Below are 8,645 nucleotides of genomic sequence, written 5' to 3'. Positions count from 1 at the left end.
GTGACGGAAGTAGGGCCGCAGCCTTCATATGTGGATTTCAGCGCCGACGATGGTAATGTAAGCATAGTTTCAGAACCGGAAAATTCACTTTCTAGCTGTGCGATCCCTAACAGAGTTTCCGAATCAGATAACGCACCTTGCGCGCAAAGCTACTCCGCGGGCCAGGAAGCAGCTTCTGATTCTGGTGATTTGTTCCATTCAGAGCAGTCTGAATTATCACTGTTGAAGGAAAAGCTGCGGCAGTGGAGTTTGGAGGGAGCTGTTCCTCACAGCACGCTCACAAAGCTTTTAATAATACTGCGTGAACACTCATGCTTTTCTGAGTTGCCAACCTCTGCTCGATCACTTTTGTCTACGCCAAGAGTAGCTCAAAATGTGAAGGCCATGGGTTCCGGTCAGCACTGCCATTTTCCTCTGGGAGATGGAATTCGAGCAGCACTGCAACATGTAAAGAATATTCCTAATCCAGTGATCTTGCAGGTTAATGTTGATGGCTTGCCTTTGACGAAAAGCAGTAAAGACCAATTCTGGCCAATTCTGGCCAATTCTTTGCCGTGCAGGGAACTGCGAAGGAAGTGATGTTTTTGTGGCTGGCACTTACTATGGCCAGTGCAAGCCTGTTGATGCAAAGGTCTTTCTCAGGGAGTTTGTGTCTGACTTGAAGAGGATTCTAAATGAGGGTGTTCTTGTTCAAAATCACCTGCTTCAAGTTCAAATTGGTGCTATAATTTGTGATGCACCAGCCAAATCATTTATTTTAGGCATCAAAGGACACTGTGCGTACTTTAGTTGCCCAAAGTGCACAACTGAGGGAGATTTCTTGAAAGGAAGGATGTGCTTCCCTGAGCTTGATGCACCACTTCGAACCAATAACAGCTTCCGGTCTGCAGCACAAGAAGAGCACCAAGTTGCAGAAACAGTTCTTAAGGAGCTGCCAATAGACATCGTTCGCCAAGTACCACTTGACTACATGCATCTCATCTGTTTGGGTGTCGTGCGTAAGCTTGTGCTTCTTTGGTTTAAAGGCGACAAAGATTACCGCTTAGGAAGCGCACATAAAGATTCAGTGTCAGCAGCGAACATGGAAATTCGCCATTATGTGCCGTTATATATGCCTAGAGAACCCCGCAGCCTCTCAGAAATTGACGAATGGAAAGCCTCAGAATTTCGCCTTCTGCTCCTGCACATTGGGTCGGTCGTATTGAAATCAAAGATTTCTTAGCCTCTAATGGCAAACTTCATGACACTGCATGTAGCAGTTACTATCCTTTGGAGCCCATCATTTTGCACTGAGTACCTGGATTACGCTGCAAGGCTTTTAAGACACTTTGTTCAGACTTTCATTTCAGTGTATGGGAGGCATGCTGTTTCCCATACCATTCATGGCCTCATTCACGTGGCAGATGATGTGCGAGTTCATGGGCCTCTGCAGAATTACAGTGCCTTTCCTTTTGAGAACTACATGAGAAAACTTAAAAGCTATGTGCGCAAGGCAGAAAGGCCTTTAGAGCAGGTGTATAATCGGATCACAGAAGAACAGTCACTCCTTCCACATTCATTTGGAAGCACTGGGAGTTCAGCTGTGCCTGCTTATAGTGCCGGATGCTTCACGGATGCGTGGAAGATGTCAGCACAACATTATACCGGGCCATTGCCATTTGGGTGTATTGCACCTCAGTACAAAGCTGTTATCCTTCCTGATGGCACTTCCATCAAGACGAACAGGAGAGACGGTACTTGCATGATGAGAGATGGCAGTTTTGCGAAGGTTGAGAACTTTGCTCTTTCTGCAGCCACCCACAAGCCTGTTTTGATTGGAACAAAGTACCAAAAGCTTGAGGACCTTTATACTTACATTTGTTCTTCTTCACTGCTTAACATCCATCTTGCAGCAAAGCCTTCAGACAACCAGTTCTGGCCACTTTCAGAAACTGCAGCAAAATGTGTGCGTGGACAAGAAATTTGCTGTGCTGCCTATGCTTCACCTCAATTGAGAAGCTTTTGCAATTTGCCTTGTGCTTTACGCTTTTTTATTGTTTGTTGTTTAAAAGTAACTAAAATTAGCGCGCAATAAGTTTTTCTGTCGACTGGCTGAGTTAGTCCAGCAGTGTATTGTATGGAAATTGTTGTTTTGTTCAGGTAAAGACTATGCTATTGTGGCATTTCCGGATGAAGACTATAGACTATAGTAGTATAGCAATTGCACATAAAAAATGGCTCAGAGATGATGGCAACGCGACATTTTGGCTGCCAGAAAAAAATTCGAACCGACTGCGACGCCTGGTAACCGAGGGTGTGACACCCAGAGAAAACTGGACAGAAGCAAAATGCGAAATCAAGAGCTGGGCAAGTAAGTACATTTATTTTTTTTAAACGCATGTTGGTTCTAAAGCTGTTGTCTATTTCAGGAACTCACGAGAAGGCTTCAGAAAAGCTCCGTTACTTGGAGTATACTTCGGACATGCAAAGCGAGGAGGAAGAACTGGGTCGTGGAAAAAGAAAAAGACGCGCAACGCTTCCTTTTAACTATGAGTCATCGCATCATAGTGCCTCTGGTTCCTCAGGCAGTGACACTGAGTACGAGCTGCCAAAACCGCCTACGCCACCTCCTGCCAAGAAAACTACAGGTATGGTCACTTGTAGGTTTACATTATATGCGATCATGACTCATATGATTCCTTGCATCCATGTGCCCTAAGCGGTAGAACTAATGCCTCATCAACCTGTACAAAATGAATGGTGTCATTCTGAGTTATTGCAGGCCATCAATCTTGTATTTCAGAGCCATATGCCATTTTTCTGCATCTTTTCTTGTGTCAGCAGGGCAAAAATGGGATTTAATGCTACAAGGTGCATGCCAATGTCAATATGACACTTGAGCCGTCCTACTTCTTACATTGACATGTAGGTTTTTGCTATAAAGGAGATGCAGTTAGGTAGGCGGTTCTGCCAAGCGAATCACAATACATTTGGCTTTTCTGGAGTTATTTTGAAGATAACAATAAAATCAGGTGACTGTAAAGTCATATTAGCAGTCCTTTTGTGCAAATAAGCAGTGTGACATAGGCATAATTATGTCACCATATGCTTAGTAAAGGGACTCTGAGGAAATATTGAAGTTGACTTGCACTAATAGGATACTAGCTCCCCTTAGCAAAAAAACTCTGTGCTAAAAATGTATTTCAAACACATTGTATTTATTGCGTATTTTGTTTGCATTTTTTATCACTATGCTTGAAAACCATGGTTATTGCTTTTTAAGTATGCTAGAAGCACAACCATGAAATTTCTTTAAAATATATCAAAAATACAACTTTTACCTGCTCAATATATTTTTGACGCATTAAAAACATACTTATTTCATATTGGTTTACTATGAAGATATTGGTAATGTACTATGAATAGACTTGTAGGTATACTTTGAAAGCATTATTAATGTACTTATGACGTATTTTTGAGCCTGGCAGGAAGTATGCTAAAAATGTGTCAAAAGTATAAATTTCTACCATCCTTGGAATACACTCAAAATGCACCAGAAATAGGATGGTTATATTTTTGAGAGCAGTACAAATCGCTTGCAAGTGTATTTTCCAGAGTAAAAAAATGTACAAAAAATGCACCAGAAGAAAACATTTAGTACTGTTGCATAAAATTAAAAATGCACTGCCAAGCTGAATAAATGCACGAAAAATGCACCAGAAATATAAATTTAATACTGCTGCAAAACGTTAAAAACGCGCCACGAAGCTAAATGAATGTACAAAAAATGCACCAGAAACATACACTTAATACGGCTGCAAAACATTAAAAATATGGCAGACAACTTGAAAGCCGTCGACTAACCCAAAAAAGAGAAATACTTACGAAGGTCGCAAGATCTCTTTGCTGTGGTTCCTTTTTCATGTCCCTTGGACTTTACAAACGATATCACTTTCAAACGACGTAGGTACTGGTTTTCAAGATCAAATACAATTTAAAATCCAATAATACAGAGCTTACTACAAATGCAAAAGCTTGAAACTGCATCATGCATTCTATTCCAAAAGTGTCAGTTTATTAGCCGATAAGACTGCTGTGCCTTCCAGCTCAGGTATGACCACGCTTAACAGACGCAAACAGTTGCAGATAATTCATCCCATCCATTTAGAAACTCTAGGAAGGTTCGTTCCCAATATGATCAGTGAATGACAAAGCAAAAGTAGGATCATCTCAGCTGGAGTCAAAAACTGCAATGCCTGAAGAGCACTATATGAAATGAGGACGAGGGCTGAGCCGCCAACCTGTAATGGCAATCGCGATGGAGCCTTCAGTTTCTCACCTGATCCCGAGGTGCACATAATAGACCCATTTTTCAGAAAAAGAGATTTGCGCAGGAATCTAGAAAGCACAATATCATTTTAGCAAAAAGCATGGTAAGTCAAAGACATACTTCCTTCCACAGTTCTTTATTTTACTAAATTATAAGTCTCTTTTGACTTCTTCCAAGCGGATGCCGCGTTATTACACTTTCGGCGTAAAAACGCCCGCACTGCCGACTCCGACATGTTCGGGAACCTCGACATGACGTGGACTGGAAAAGAAGAAAACAATCACAAAGCAATTAAATGAGGCTTCTAATTTTTAACACAGTCAAATAATACCATGACAAATGTGGCAGCATCATTTACCAGAACAATATATGAAGTGAATAAGACTGTATAATACTTAAACAGCCCTATGTTGGTCTGATTAGCAATGGTGCTCCTGGCTTACAATGTAGGTGGCCACTGTCAGCAGTGCTGTATGACTCCAAATACAGGATACTGAACACACACTGCACAACGATGATAACCAAACAGCACACGAGTGAGATGCCTATCCAGGTTGCAATAGGCGGGGACAGGGAATCAACCAAAGCTCTTCAGTTTTGAAGCACAAGATCTTGCTCCAAGATCACCACCACTAATACGCAGGGTGCAATTTTAAAGAATGCCCATCATAGCTCAAAAAGAATAACACTTATACGCACCAATAATATCATCCACAGCTTCCTTCCCAAGGGCCTGTTTGTTGGTCCCAGAGCCCTTGAGACAGGATGTCGCGAGCACATCATTTCCAAACACCATTGCAGCCAGTTCTTGTGTATACACCGACGGCTGGGAATTTTCGAGCCTTACCATACTAATTGCAGGAATGGTGACGGAGCCAAACCTGACCTAAAAAAAAGAGACCAGATAAAACAGTCATTTATTTGGCAATCATTGAGTCAAATATTAACTTCCCTAAAAAGAAATATGAAAGGATGAAACAGTGACTTCCACTTCCTAGCAGTACTGTTTTTGGTTCGTTTGGTTTATTGGGGTTTAACGTCCCAAAGCCACTCGGGCTATGAGATGCCGTAGTGAAGGGCTCCAGAAATTTCGAACACCTGGGGTTCATCAACGTGCACTGACATTGCACAGTGCACGGGCCTCTAGAATTTCGCCTCCATCGAAATTAGACCGCCGCGACCGGGATCGAACCGGCGTCTTTAGGGTCAGCAGCCGAGCACCACTGAGCCACCGCGGCAGCAGTACTTTTTTTCTTTTACTTTGTTGCCTAATTCTATTTAATAGTAAAATTTATGTGCACATTTGTTCTTCAATTACCACTTTGTTTATTTCGATAGCTCTTTTATGATTGCAGTCACAACTAAAAGATTTGCCTCAGTTATCATACTCCTAAAGGGCAGCGGCGGGTCTGAGAATTTAAACTCAAGACTCCTCATTAGGTAGGCACTGAAAAGTGCCACACTACACCACATGCCTCAACACTGAACAATACATACGTGGATAAAAGTTCTACATACCTTCACTCGGCAAATGCAGCCCTCAGCTACAGCACCATTAAAAATTTTAAATGCAGCCTTAGTTGCTGCAGACGCAGAATGTTAAATGATAGCACCTCCATGAAAATCCAGTTTATGTGCAGCTGTTAATGTTTGCCAACAGTAGAGTTAAAGGCGTCATGATATGGTCTACCAACAAATTGTGGTTTGACACTAGAGCTGCGAGCCACGACATTATTATGCATAGTTAGAAAAGAACGAGATCTCTGGGCACGCATTTCAGCTAGAAATGTTTCTTTAGAAATTAGTGGCTCTAAGCCCCTCCAAGCAGCAGTGACGAACATACAGAAGTAGAATATGTGACGTCATGAACCAACAACACCGTCTTCTGCTGCAAAACTGGGCAAAAAATTCAGGGGGCACTTTGACTGTCTAAAGTGGGTAGAGGCGGAAGCGCTTTCCGCACCACCTTCGCTGTTTCTGTGGCACTGGTGGCGTCACATATAATTGAGTACTAATTACTAAGTGATGACAAATCACTAATTAATGGTTAATTACTGATTAATGCATGAATACTAATTAACTGCTAATTAATGACGCTTAAGCTTCGCCTTTAGGAGTGGAACGCGACAGCGCGTTGTAGCGCTGCCAGGGAGTCCACGGAACGCCACCACCCGTTCGGCGCGATGCCTTGCCCTTTGAACTTCAGAAGGGTAGCAACGCTTTTTGAGGAAAGGAAATGGCGCAGTAATTCTCTGTCATCTCGGTGGACACCTGAACCGCACCGTAGAGAAAGGGAGGAAGTGGGAGTGAAAGAAGATAGATAAAGAGGAGCCGTAATGAAGAAAATGAAAATTGTATTTGAGGAAAGGAAATTACGCAGTAACTGTCTCACAAAATTCAGGGGGGCACTTTTTTGACCTAAAGTGTGGTCACTGATGTGTGGTTAAGATGTTAAGCTTCGCCCCTAAGAGTGGAACGCGACAGCGTCTTGCAACGCTGCCGAGGAGTCCATAGAACGCCATCGCCCATTCGGTTCTACGCCTCGCTCGTCGGTAAATTGGTTTTTGAGGAAAGGAAATGTATCTGTCTCTCATTTGTCGGTGGACACCTAAATCTCGCCGGAAGTGAATGGAGGAGGATGAGAGTGAGTGAAGACACCGTATTCACTAGACGCGCCTTTGTTCATTCCATACCATCGAGCTGGCATGGCGGAGTTGATAGCGTGCTCGTCTCTCACGCCGAAGACCGGGGTTCGATTCCTGAGCTCGACCAATTTCTTAATCGGTTTTATTTATTTATATTGCCACGCGCCCAACGCGCCGCGCGGCCTCCGCGCTGAGTCGAAGACGACGACGAAGCGGCGGTGGGCTCTCGTGGCGCGCTGTTCTGTTCTGTGTCCTGGAAGCTGGCTCCATAATTAAAAGAAGGCTCCCGGTCTTGGGTTCTTCCCGACGTCTACCTTCACGGCTCCTCTGGTCGTGACAATATGGCCTGACTAGTAAAGCTAACTAGGCTAATTGGGTAATTAACTAAGCTCAGTCCCACTTACTTGGAGCATCACTATACGATCCCTTCAATTGGTTGCATGGTTACTAGCCAAAGTACAATTGGCCCCGTTTGAAATTCGCGCACTGTGACGTCACGACCGTTTCCACCAATTGAAAAGCGTGACATTTTCTGTCGACAACTGCTGCTTACAACGATGAGACATTAAAGGCTTCCGCCTTAATATTCGCAGCCAGCCCGGAGCGCAGCGCGCGCATAAATTTGGCTAACACTAATGGCATATATCTTCAGCTAGCTGTTTCACAGTGCTCCGAGAGGCAACAATACAGTCTGCTGGTCGAAATCGGGCACTCTGACTGCACTCAGCTGACCCTATTTGAGCGCTCACCTCGAGCTCAGGGTCAATGAACTATGCCTTTTTTCACAGAGCAGCTGGGGCCAGTTACACCAATCTGAGTCACAAGGGTATTTCGCACCAATCTCAGCCTAGCGCAGGCATGGTGGCAATATACAACGGAATGATCACGGTGGCAGGTGGTTAGCAGCAGGCGGAACCAACAGGGGTTGGAAAGTAGCCTTAGTGCCATAGGAATACATGAAAGCAAAAGCTTGCAAAGCAGTTTTCGATTTCAAAATGCACCTACAATGTTGCCCCTTCATGAGGAAAGTCATTTCGAAGCTTCTTTTGAAATGAATTCAAGCGCACAACAACACGGACACAAGAGAGGAAAGACACTGGACAGGCGCTATTATCGCCTGTCCAGTGTCTTTCCTCTCTTGTGTCCGTGTTGTTGTGCGCTTGAATTCGGTTCAAAATAAGCTATGCACCATCTAGCCCAAATAGAAGTTTTGTTAAATTATCTATCGAAATATGAGGGCTCTTTTGTATGTACTTCGTCCCCTTCGTCTACTGACGGCAATAGCGCCTGTCCAGTGTCTTTCCTCTCTAGTGTCCGTGTTGTTGTGCGCTTGAATTCGTTTCAAAACAAGCTGTGCACCATCTAGCCCAAACAGAAGTTTTGTTAAATTATCATTTCGAAGGCGACTTTTTTTTAAAACACCGCATGGGGAGATTCCAGGCTGGGGGTACAGATCTAGAGCACGGCCCCTAAAAACACATTTAAGCAATGCCTACAAAATTATGTTCATCTTTGACAGAGTACCCATGGAGGCAGCCGTTCATTAGCAGTTGGTGAGTGTCTTTGCAGAAGGGTGTAAAAGTACGCTTTGTCATTTTGAAGCTACGTTTATAAAACACCATGATAAATGTGTGTTGTGAAGCCGGACTATCTGCTGGTTGTTTCCATGAATTGCCCAAGCTTCTGACATT

The 8,645-nt window shown here is 43.6% G+C and overlaps 1 pseudogene; it reads left to right on the top strand.

Moving 5' to 3' along the window:
• Positions 1-384: 384 nt before the first annotated feature.
• On the top strand, positions 385-7,771 carry LOC149356744 (uncharacterized; annotated as a pseudogene).
• Positions 7,772-8,645: the final 874 nt, after the last annotated feature.

Source organism: Amblyomma mixtum, chromosome 3, assembly GCF_055824585.1.
Source record: "Amblyomma mixtum isolate Tamu chromosome 3, ASM5582458v1, whole genome shotgun sequence".
In the NCBI taxonomy this organism is placed as follows: domain Eukaryota; kingdom Metazoa; phylum Arthropoda; class Arachnida; order Ixodida; family Ixodidae; genus Amblyomma; species Amblyomma mixtum.
This window is presented reverse-complemented; position numbering and strand designations above follow the sequence as displayed.